This window comes from Aethalodelphis obliquidens, unplaced genomic scaffold (assembly GCF_003676395.1).
Source record: "Aethalodelphis obliquidens isolate GAN/ISIS:26980383/991018 unplaced genomic scaffold, ASM367639v1 scaffold33, whole genome shotgun sequence".
Lineage (NCBI taxonomy): Eukaryota > Metazoa > Chordata > Mammalia > Artiodactyla > Delphinidae > Aethalodelphis > Aethalodelphis obliquidens.
Genome location: NW_020837977.1, coordinates 7,580,358 through 7,593,296, shown reverse-complemented (window position 1 = coordinate 7,593,296; position 12,939 = coordinate 7,580,358).

Here is a 12,939-nt window from a genome sequence, read left to right as displayed (position 1 = left end):
TCCATTGCTTTAGTCTCCTTTCCTAATCTAGGCTATATGCAATCTCGGGGAACTTATGTCCAGACTCTTATAAATGCTATTCTTTCTCCCTGAAACATCTTTTCCCAAATTTGCCAAGCTAACTCCTATCCTCCCATCAGGAATCAGCTAAAAAAAGAATCTCCAGAAGAAACTCCCCTTACTCGTGGCCCACTTCCCCTACCCTAAGACTTGATTTAAAAGTCTCTTCAATATGCTAAAACTACAACACCTAAATATCCCTATCACGTGTTCATTTGAAATATTTTAAAAAGTTTTTATTTTATATTTGAGTATAGTTGATTTACAATGTTGTGTTAGTTTCAGGTGTACAGCAAAGTGATTCAGTTTTACATATAATTATAGAAATATTTTTTTAATTACCTGTAAAATTTTCTTCCTCACCTATTGGCCTATAAGTTCCCAGGTCAGGATCTGAATCTTGTTCTCCATCCTGTACCATTGAGTGGAACACTGTGATTTCTCAGTACACATTTATTGAAAAAAAAAGGTTTGTCAGCAGTGCACAAGGCATGCTGCTGGGTCCTGCCGGTACTCATGAACTTTTCTGCCTGTGGTGAAATAGTGTAGTAATGATGTAAGAGAATTGAATTCAGGTTAAAGAGACTGGAGAATTCCTCCTGTGATGGGCTATCTTAGGCGTCAATTTGAGTGGGACATAGTGTGCCCAAATATTTGGTTAAATATTATTCTGGATTTGTCTGTGAGAATGTTTCTGGAAGAGATTAGCATTTGAATCAGTGGACCCAGTAAAGCTGCTGGCCCTCCCCAGTGTGGGTGGGCCTCATCTAATCTGTTGGAGGCCTGATTAGAACAAGAGGCAGATAAAGGAGAATTCACCCCTTCTGCCTGACTGCTTTCAAACTGGGACATTGGTCTTCTCCTGCACTTGGACTAGAACTTAGAGCATCCACCTTCCTGGTTCTCAGGTCTTAAGACTCAGAGAGGAACTACGTCACCAGCTCTCAGGGTCCCCAGCTCCCAGCTTGCAGATAGCAGATCCTGAGACTTCTCAGCCTCCATAATCACTAGAGCTAATTCTTTATAATGAAACTCTTTATATATATATATATAAAACAGAATCCTATCGATTCTGTTTCTCTGGAGAACACTAATACACTTCCTCTGCAAAAGTTAAATTTGTTTCTAACTAGAATCAAGCAAAGAAGAACTTTTCTCCCCCCAAATGATGTAATGGCTAAAAAGAGAAAAGGAAGCTCGATATCATTCCCTAAATTCAACGATAAGTGGAATTCTCAGCAAGTTATTTTTTCTTCAGATGCTAAGCCTGGTGAAATACATAAATTGCTTTAATGGAGATGAAGACCATACAGTGAGGCCAGCAAAATTTTTTCTGTTAAGGTCAGTTAGCAAATAGGTTAGGCTTTGCCGGCCATATGGCCTTTGTCACTACTACTCCACTAGGCATTTATGATGTGATGTGAAAGCAGCCATTGACAATATATACATAAAGAGGCATGATAGTATTCCAGTAAAACTTTATTTGTAAAAATAGGTAGCAGGTCTGTTTTTGCCTATGGTCCATAGCTTGCTGACCCCCGGTATAGGGGTTTAGATAGAGAGGGAATAGTAAGTCACACAGCCTGGGTTTGAGCTCTAGCTTCACCCACAATCTGCTCTGCAACCACGTGCAGGTCACTTAAACTCTATTAAGGAAGTACCCACTCTTTAGGTTTGCTGTGGGTATTGAATGAACCATGTGCCTCTGTTGCTCAAAGAAGCAGTTGAACTATAGTAAGTGCTCTATTGAAGGTCAGTTATTATTATTCCTTTCAGCTTCTTTTCTTCGGCACTGAAGGTTTGGGGTTTTGTATACACCACCAATTTTCAAAAAAGAATGTAAAGTAGCCTGAAACGAAGTTACAGTGAATTTTGTAGAAGAGACCTTTCAGTGCCATTGTGGACGCAATCTGGAGCTTTGGAAACTGTTCCTGCAAATATTATTTAGTAATCTCACTCTGCTAATGTATCCTCTTTAGCAACAAAGAACATCTTGTGGCAGTGAAGCCAGAGAAACTGTCCTGAGGAAAAAACAGTTTAGATAAGACTTGGGAGGGAAATGAAATTTTAACCACTTCAACGGTTCAGCTTTCTTGTACAGCTTCTCCAGGTTTTGACATTTAGTTTCCCTCAATGACCCAATTTTGTCTTTTCTAATGCAGAATCTTCCAGTGGTTTAAACTGATAGGAAATAACCCAGTAAAGACATGGCCATATTTACTTCTCGTTAAGGTCAGTCATAAATATCTCACCCCAAATTATCTTTACTATTTACCACTTTGATCATTTTACCCTCATCATGAAAAACCCTGAAGTAGCTTTTAATTCTCCTTTATACATTGTGACCAAACGCTTCCTGTGGAGTTTGCAGCTCCATGCGGGTTTCTCAGGACCCTCCCACACTATCCCTGACTCCCCCAAGCCCCCAGTTCCCTCCAGCCAGATAGGGAAGCAACCCTTTCATGTGTGCATTCCCAGGACCTGAGCTATGTCTGGAATGCTTTCTCCCTCCGGTCTTGACGGGGTCCCTCCCTTCTATCATTTATGGAGCTTATCAGATCACACTTGCTTCTCAACCTTCCCCAAATAACTGAAAATGCAGAAGAAAGTCCCTGCCCGCCCCGCTCCGCCATTGCCATGCCTTTGGAAGAACAGAAAATTCTGCCTACAAAGGCAAGAGGGCATGTCCCACACATTTTACACTTTTTTGTGTGTGTTGCTCTAATCTTTGCATTTTATATGATTTGAATGCTGTTCCTTAAGGCAGTGCTCTCCGTTACTGATTCCTAATTCCAATAAGATACGCGGGGAATCTTGTGTCCTCTGGGAACCGGGTCTTCTAGACTCACAGAGATACAAGGACAGGAAGCACAGTCCTCCAAGGTTACCAGAAGTGAGAGTAAGTACCAGTGTGTGGTCAGTGAAACGGTCCCCAGAGATGTCTGTGTCTTAATCCCTGAAACCTTTGAATATGATGTTACACAACAAAAGACACTTAACAGAGGTAATTAAAGTTCTAGTTAAAATAGGGAGATTGCCGTGGATTATTTGGATGGGCTTATTCTGTGATTACATGAACGCTTAAAGACAGAAAACCTGTTCTGACTTGAGTAGACAGATAGAGCAGTGGGAGAAATCAGAGAAGTTCAAACTATGAAAGGGACTCGACCGACCGCTGCTGGAAGAGAGCCACTTGAACAGCTGAGAAGGAACGGAGGCTGCCTCTAGGAGGAAAGACCTGCCCCCAGGTACCAGCTTGCAAAGAAACAGGGGCTTCAGTCCTAGGTCTGAAGACCTGAATTCTCAAGGAACTGAATTCAGCTGACGCTACATGAGCTTGAAAGTGCATCCTCCCCTGGCGCCTCTAGGTAGATGTACGGGCCTGCCAGTACCTTGATTTTGGCTTTGGGACACTCTAAGCAGAGACCAAGCCTACAGAACTGGGAGATAATCAATGGGTCTTGGTTTAAGTTACTTTGTTTTTCATCATTTGTTATAGCAGTAATAGAAAACTTAGACAAGAGGCCACTCCTACTTTAAACATTTGGCGTCCCAACTTGTGTGTTCTCCCTATTGTAAAGAGTGCATCATAAAATGGTTCATGCTTTAAGGCAGGGGTCCCCAAACCCCGGGCCACAGACCAGTCCCTGTCCGAGGCAGGGCAGGAGGTGCGCGCCGGGCCAGTGAGCGAAGCTTCATCTGCCTCTCCCCATCGCTCACATCACCACCTGGACCATCCCCCACCCCCATCCCCGTCCATGGAAAAATTGTCTTCCACGAAACCGGTCCATGGTGACAAAGAGGTTGGGGACCTCTGCTTTAAGGTGTACACTGTATCCTAGAAGATGGTTCGCAACCCTCCCCAAATTTCATCACCAAACTAGCTCCTCACTGTGCTTTCAGCAGGCCGTCCCAATACTCCATCAGACTGGCAGTGTCTGGGAGTGTAGCATATGACAAAACCAAGGGATCTCATGTTCACGTGGCCACTCTCTCACTATAAGCCTTCAGATAGCAGAGCTGGCTAAGATCCTATGAGAAAGAAAGGGAAACACACACCCAGACTATTTATCAATTATAATTAATTAGGATAAATTACAGCCCCTTCCACAGTGGAAGAGGTCCAGTGTAATCAACTTGCCAGCATGTGTGTGGCTGGTGGCTGTTTTTCAAGGGGTGGTGCTGCATTAGGGGCTCAGTGTTTTTTCTGCGTTGCTATGCAGGATATCAGCTTCGTGGGTGGGCCCATGCTGGTGGGCCCATGCATGTGTAGTGTTCATCCTTGCCACCTTAGCTATGTTATAGATTAACTCATTGTACCAGCCCTGAAGTGACTAAGGACAAAAGTTACATATGTCAACTGGCTGGTTATTCTGTCTCCCTGGTTACTTAGTGCTTTTCCTTAGTAGATAATCTTCTGTCAATGTTAACATGTAACACAAAAAAAATAGGTAACACATATTCTCGCTTTGCAGAAGGCATGGACCTGTCCAGAACCTAGAGGACTAAATCTTAATGATCCTATTAAACTTGCCATAAAGTCCACCTGGCGTCTTTTCCCACCACAGATACGTCTAATAGCTTAGAGTCTACTGGTCATCTAGCCCAAGTGGCAGAGCTTGTATCACTGCCTAGACCTTGGACAAAGCCTTTTTCTGCTATGGTCCCCACCCAAGGCGGGTGGCCTTTCTTGTCATTTGGAGAATGTATTAAAGTAGTGTTCTCAAGTGTGGAATATGCTGCTTCCAGAACCCCCAAAGGCCCTACAAGGCATTGTACTCCCTTAGTTGTGGGACGGGTGAGATGCAATAATTTGTCCTTTAGTTTGAAGGAAATTTCTTGGCCAAACGATTGAACTCCTAAAAACGTTACTGCTGCAGTTGACCCTGGATATTCACAGACTTTGTCTTCAGTCTTCTGGAGTGTGTACCTCACCAAGGGCTTCAATGTACTTGCTATTCTTGTTCAGCTATTGCTATTAACATGATGTCGTCATTATAGTGGACCATTGTCACGTTCTGCTGAATGTCCAGACAGTGCAGGTCCCTTTGGACTCTATAGTGACAAATGGGAAAGTTAACATAGCCCTGGGGCAAGACGACAAACACCTACTGTGGTAGAGATCTGCTAAACAGGGATTGTAGTTACATTGAAGATTCCAAGCCATTGGAAACTTCTAGCACCTTTCCTTTCAACTATTTCTGCCCTACGTGAAAACATCAGCCCACAGGGAGAATGTTGCAAAAGATAATTTGAGGCTGTTGTAATTAGTGGGTAAAGCTAAGACATGATAAGTCCTGGGGGGTTCCCACACCTCAAGGAGACACTACTGTCTTGTATTTGGATCTTGGCCTTTGTAAGTCCAGATTGGTCTCTAGGAAACCAAACTATGCGAAAAGAAACTCCCCACAGACTGGTTTATGCCATTGTACTTAATTCCCAGGCCACTTCCTAAGAGCAGGGTATCAGAGAATGCTACTAGAAATCACAAAGATGCTTGGCACCATGAAAAAGTAAAGACAGCATTCTGTTTGGGGGTTCGTTTATCTGGGTATAGCAAAGCTGAAAGAATTTTCCAGTAGTACTTGTGGACTTATACCAACGAGTGAGTCCATTTAATGCTTAGTAGTAGTGGCTAACCAACACTGGCAAATCGTTCACTAATCAGCTCCCCTTTCCAATATTCTTTATCAGACATCAAAACCTTTTGCCAAGGGAGATCAGCTCAGTGCTTTGTGACCACCTAGAGGGGTGGGATAGGGACGGTGGGAGGGAGGGAGACGCAAGAGGAAGTAGATATGGGGATATATGTATATGTATAGCTGGTTCACTTTGTTACACAGCAGAAACTAACACACCATTGTAAAGCAATTATACTCCAATAAAGATGTTAAAAAATAAAATAATAAATACATCAAAAACCTTCTGCCATTATATTACCTCAAGTTATAATTTCCAGTATTACAGTTTATCTTGCAATACATTTGGAATCAGCTTCTTATTGAGATTGTTCAGGAGAGATGGTGTCCATGATCGGAACAACAGCTAAATATTATATCTTATCTTTTTTTTTTTTGCGGTACGCGGGCCTCTCACTGTTGTGGCCTCTCCCGTTGTGGACCACAGGCTCCAGATGCGCAGGCTCAGCGGCCATGGCTCACGGGCCCAGCCGCTCCACGGTATGTGGGATCTTCCCGGACCGGGGCACGAACCCGTGTCCCCTGCATCGGCAGGCAGACTCTCAACCACTGCGCCACCAGGGAAGCCCTAAATATTATATCTTAAACTGGTTTGCTACTCTTTGCAAGATTTTGCAAAAGATTTCCCAGAAGATTTCTGCAAATGGTGAATTCTTTCTACTTTCTATTGTGAAATAGACACTTGTGGAGATTATCTCTAAATGTATGGGTATAGGATCGGGTTCAGAGGTAGACGTGTATTTTTCTATCTTGAGCTTTATTCTTTGACGTCCTTCTTATCTAATGTGTCATGGGTATGAGGAGTAGGACCCTACTGCCACAACTGTACCCCAAGATCTTCTCTGGGATACGGTCTGCATAAGAAGGATGGGAAGCAAGGAAATGATTTCTTCTTCAAATAGAAGTAGAGGACTTCACCTCAAGGCTGGAAGGAAGCAGCAAAAGAACCTAAATGGGGATGAATACCTACACACACACACACACACACACACACACACACAAATCGTAGTTTACACTTACTGAGGGCTTATTATTTGCCAAGGACTTAAAAAGTGTTTTCCTCGCATTATCTCATTGAACCTTCACAATGCTGTAAGACATGTTCTATAATCACTTCCATTTTAGCAAATGAAGAAACTGAAGCAAAATACCTGACATGTTTGTACTACACAAGGTAACACAGCCAGTAAATATAGGAAAACCTGGATTCTACAGGGGTTTGCTAAGACTATGGTCTGTACTAGGCTAGCACATACATAGCTAAAGCTCCCTCACCCCCCAAAATATTGTTCCTTGTCACCAAATAAGACATAAAAAAGAAAAATTATTACTTTATATATAAAGCAGTGTTGTACGTATTGATAAATTTGAATAGTGTATTCAGGTCTGTCCCTTTTCTACCCCATTATCTACTTGATTAAATATAAACTGCTCAATCTAAACTTCAAGTCCCTGCACAATGTGTCTCCAACCTGCCTGCATAAACCATGTCTTTTATTTTCTGTATCGTGTTGCTTTGACATCTGAGGCTTGCTGACACTGGAGAGACTGCCCCTCCCTGGATTCCTAGAAAGAGTAAACAACTCAACTTCAAGTGTGATTTTCAAATGCAGATTAACCAGTCCAAAGCCTACACATCCAACCACCTCCTTTATTGAGGTCTTCCACTCCAGGCCACTATCTCCCTCCCCTAATCACCCCAGGATCAGGTGTCAGCTAACTAAGAGCCCTGTATGCCCCATAGCCCACTGAATTAGTCAAACCAGCCAATCTAAAAGCCTACTTACCTACCTCGCCCATTCTTTCCACAGATACCACAGCCAAGGCTCTTGTCCACATATTTCTCCTGCTCCTCCTGCCTCCTGATCCACCCTGGTGCTTCTCCCTGTGGTCTTCCTCCTACATCGTGTGCCATGCCTCCTGTTTCTAGGTGCTCTTCCTGACTTACTTCTTTTCCTTGTTTATGGAAACATCCTTCCTGGTTTCCTTCATCTGTATCTTTGTTCATGCTGTTCTTCTGTGCCAATCACACGTGCACTTCCCTTACCACAATTCTACACCTCCTCCCCTAGGCACACTCATCTCTATCTTTTATACCTGTCTTTAGTGAACTGGAAATTAATTAAGATCCTTTCTCTATTGAACGAGGAAGTAAGATTTTATGGTATGTCTTATACTCTGCCTTACAATGTACAATACCTTCCTATTATTGACAGGGCAGGGAGTATATCTTATTCATTTTGTAATCTACTAAAGCACTTACCCCAGTTTACTCACTTATCCATTCTTCAAGTAACGTTTATTGATGACCTACTATGTGTCGGACAGTATAGAGAATGAGTAAAGAAGACAAGATTCCCTGAAAGGATTTCAGAAAAACCACATAAACTAGAATTCGTAAGGATGAGTGAGAGTACTCCAGAGAAGGAAGTGAGATGGAAATTATGAGGTTAAACAATGTTAACAGCATGAACAAAATATACGGAAGCATGACAGCTTGTGAGGGCGTTTCAGGACTGCAGTAAGTCTGGTGTGCCTGGATCAGTAGCTCATAGTCATGAATGCTCATTAGATGTATCTATGAAATGTTTTCAAAATATTCATGTCCAGGTCCCAACACTAGGAATCCTACTTTAGTAGGTACATCAATCAGGAGCCCCACAGAAAAGAGCTGGCAGAATAAAAATGGGTAATTTAAAGAGAAATTAATGTAGGTGCGCTTTACCATGGCATGGGCTAAACCAACAAAGAAGGAATAATACAGTACTCCAGCATTTTAGAACTACAAACAAGAGGGGAGTGAGGACCCTAAAAGGGAAAGAGAGGAGTTGTTACCAGAACCAGATTGGTTAGCTTTATAGAGGGACTGCCCAGTAACCCTCAGCAGAGGGCTTTAGCCAACACAGGGAGAGAGGTTGAAGAATAATGACCTAGTCTCGCTCTCTTCCTGGTCTTTTCCAGCCATCCATTGAGAAAATCTAGCAAAACGCTAGGGGCTCAGGAAGTCTGTTGTTGTAGCTCATAAAGATCAGCTTCCCTGGGCATAGAGCATAGTGGAGAAGATGGACAGTGGATCTGAATGGGCAAAAGGAAGATCTCTAGCACATGTGCCGGAGGGAGCCTGGGCATACGTGTTTTGAGATAACCCTCAGGTGGTTGTCCCCTTTTATGGCTCCAAGGCCAATTGACTCTGTGTCATTCATTTATTCATTCATTTAAGAAATATCATTTGAGCACCCACTATTTGTATGACCCAATGCTGGTTGCTGGGAAAATAGGGTTGAGAAAAACAGAAAAAAAATAATAAGAAGAAGAAGAAAAAAAAAAAAAAAAAAGAAAAACAGAAAAAATTCTTTTTTTCAACCATGTCACAATCCCCTGGGTGAAGCTATAGCGATTGCATAGTCCCAGGACGGCATAGCTTTTTTCCTGTTATTCCACCTGCATAGCTGATATTTGACTCCAGGCTGCCACGACCCACAGTACCATCCTGTCTCGGGCCACATTCTTCTACAGGGGTCACTGTCACCAATGATGCTACTACTATGGTCCTAACACTGTCCCTGAAACTACCACTGACCCTGTGGCTGAATCTAGCTTTTCATGCCAATCCTTCTTCCTTCAAGTTAGATTTTCTCCCAGGCGCCAAATATTCTTTTTCTTCTTCCTGGAGAGAATCTAAACATAATTTAGTTGATGCAAATAGATGCAGAAAGATGTAGAGAGAGGCCACCCAATTTCCTTGGGCTCAGCAAGGACACCAGGTACACCATACTCACTAAATTAGACTTTAAAGTTTAAATTATGGAAGTAACCATACCTGTTGATTCTCTTCTAGTAAGTACTAAACTGGAGTAGAGCACCAGGCCTTAATGGGGTCAGTGGGACATTTATGCAGGATTTACCCTGGGAGCACACAAGAGTCTGGTGGTGGGGCGGGGGGTGTTGGGAGGAAATCTTTGAAACAAGCATTATCAAGCAACAGGTTTAAGAAGCAGAAATTAGGTTTAAACAATAGGACAAACAATGGTAGGTTAAAATGCTAAAGTCTTTTGAATATTATGAGATTACTTTGCTTCAGGTTTGCGTTTATGAGTTCTGTGCCACACATCTTGCCAAATCTTGTTATTTCACGCCATTGGTGGGCCTTTGACTTGAACCTAGCATGGCAGTCCTAAGGCATCACTTGCAGTTGTGATCACACAGCCTTCTCCTAACCTTAAAATGCACATCTTCTTCATGTACATCTGATAGTCACACCGTATTATTCACTCAAGTCTCAGTTCATCCTTTTAGAATTCTAGGGTCTATATCCTCTTATGTCCTTTTACATCCAAGACCCCCTCAGAAAGCAGACTCCATGTGCTATACCTAGTCTACTGACATAGCAATTAGGAATTTAATAAGTGGATTGTGATGGAAGATGAACACGGTGGTCCCAAAGCCATCCAATTACCTATTTTGGAGATCCCTCCATGCCCAAGACCTAAAGCAATGTCAGCTCTTTGTCTATATCAACTCATTTGTATCTAGTCCATACTGGATGTCTCCACAGTACCAAAATCAGTACCTTTTTCTGTTCATTTTCAGATTAGTTTAACACATATTCCAGTCCCCACAGTACTGGTATATAAAATTCTAATAAGTATTTTATGATCCTAAGGTTTTTAGAGATCTTTTCTTTCTTTCAATAATATTGACGTAACATTAATGTTTAAAGTCATTAGTTTTTATCTTTTGCAGCTTGGTAATTCTCAGAGTCCATTAACTAAGCCTATGAGATTAGAGTGTTTTTTTAACAAGATAGCAAGGAAATAAATCAAGATTCTTTTTTCTGCTGAGATGACAACCAGCACCATTTTCAAAGAATTTAATCCACGAATGTCTCCTGCCCTTTGGTTTAGATGAGAAGTTAAATGAACAGTTATCGATCATCATATCTCAATTTGCGAGGATGATAAACTTTTCACAAACCCTGTTATTTATCAGTGCTCTCATTAGCAGCATTTAAAATATTCTGCAACTGAAATTTTATCAAACAAGTTTAACAACGAAGGCAAAAGATTTAACAACTGAGGTTTAGTTTACTTGAAAACCAAGCACAACGCTGCTCCTAAGTTCGGTTTTCCATTCTTCCCCCACAACTTTCAAAAATTTTTATTTTGTTCCTTGCCTGTGGCTCATAATAACATCTTTGTCTGGCTTCTGAATTCTTCCTTGTCATTTAATGCCAGCTGGAGTCCTAAGGAGCCCTGGCTTCACTTCTAGCTTTTAACTTCTCCAGACTATAGGCCATTAATTGTTTAGTAAAAGAGCTGAAGATCAGATAAAGTTGCTTAACCCCTCCCAGGCCAATGGCCTTTGTAGCCGGAGATCTCTTTGCAAGTCATTCTGCTTCCCTCAGAGCTATTGTGCTATCAGCTCTGCAGGGTTTCAACAGTAGCTTTTTGTTGAACTCTGTCTACCTTCTTCTCTAAGGCACTGAAAGGGTTAAGTAACATTAAAATCAAAATTTATTTGACCTTTACCCTTTCCATCAGTTGTGCTCTGGTTTGGATATACATGGTCTTTCTCCTTCCTTGGTTTCCCTCCCAGAGCTCCACATTTACGGTTAATGAAACTATTAAAGAAGAAGGTGTTACATACTTAGGCTGTAATTTAATATAGCTCTTCTGTTTACTTAATTAATTAACCCATAACTGCCTCTACACCCAAATTGTTCATGGTGGCTTATAAGAGTACATGCTACAGAAAATAGGGGTGGGGAGAATGTATACACACGCACACACACATATATATACATCTATATTATATAAATATAGTAGATATGTAATATTCACTACAGAAAAAAGTACAAATATATAATGCAATAGGAGACAGAAATATATATACATATATTTATATATGGAACTATATGTAATTAATTAACATATTGATAATATTAATATATATTATTAATTATATAATATATAACATTACATAAAATATATATTGAATATATATAAGTAAGGACACGTTAAATAGGGATTGAATGTAAGAAAGCATAATAAAACATGTATAAACCAATTCTCACATGAGAAATTGAAAATCAAGAATTTGTTCTATCTAAACTAAATTTTGAAACTTGCATTAGAGTTCTTTTTTTGAAAAAAATACTTAGGAAAACCTTACAGGGCAATGCAAAATGACAGACATTCAAAGCTGTCAGATTCTTTGCACCAGCTCCCCCTCACCTACTCATGTTTAATTTCCTTAACGGTTCTACTTTTTTTTTAAGTGAAAGGATTTGGTAAAGATAAGGGTACATTAGAGCCCATTAACACCATTAGGGCAAATGTCTTAAAGAAAATCTGTTGAATATAATAAAAATGCTGAATTTCTACTCTCTTAGGCATTTTTTTTTTCTTTTGGCTCCTAGGACTACAGCCAGGTGGGATATGTTTCAAAGCACCTTAATAACATTTATATTTTACTTGTGGGATATCATGACCACAGATAAACCTTGGGAAGACAGAACTGTTCAGTTAAACCTTGTATCGGGCCACGTGACATAAACTGCACACAGACAGTTTCCAGCTGAGCAAACACTTCAGTTCCATTTATGGCTCTAAACTGTGATCCTGTCTTTGAAAGGTCTCACCAGACCCTCAGTCCCATGCTTGATGGGTTACCTGGATGAAGACGACAGGAGACTACACCTCCACTTTCCCTTCTAGAAAATTGCATGGAGTCTTGACAAGTTTATTGTAGAGTCACAAGACTACAGTCACAAGGTTTTAAATTTAATACAATTAAAGAAGAAAAATACAGTTACATAAACAGAACAATTGTAGTTAGACTCTTACTTCTGTTTACTGCCACTTCCCTCCTCGACTATCTCATGTCTACGAGGATTTGATGTTCAAGAGTAAGAAAGGAAATTTTCAGAAAGACAAAGGAGAATTTCAAAGTCCATTGCCAGAAAAAAACTAGCTCATGTGAGTTTGTTGCTCCCTGAATAAATAAGAACTTGCCCAGATTTATTTCAACCTTCAACACCTAGTATTGTATCTTTTGTTGTTTGGTTATGTGGCTCTTGGATTCTCACTTTTTTTATCTGTTATTCTTTCAGCTATAAACTTCTGATTAACTATCCATAACACTTACAGTTTACAGTAGTTGTTCACAACCATTTCCCAGA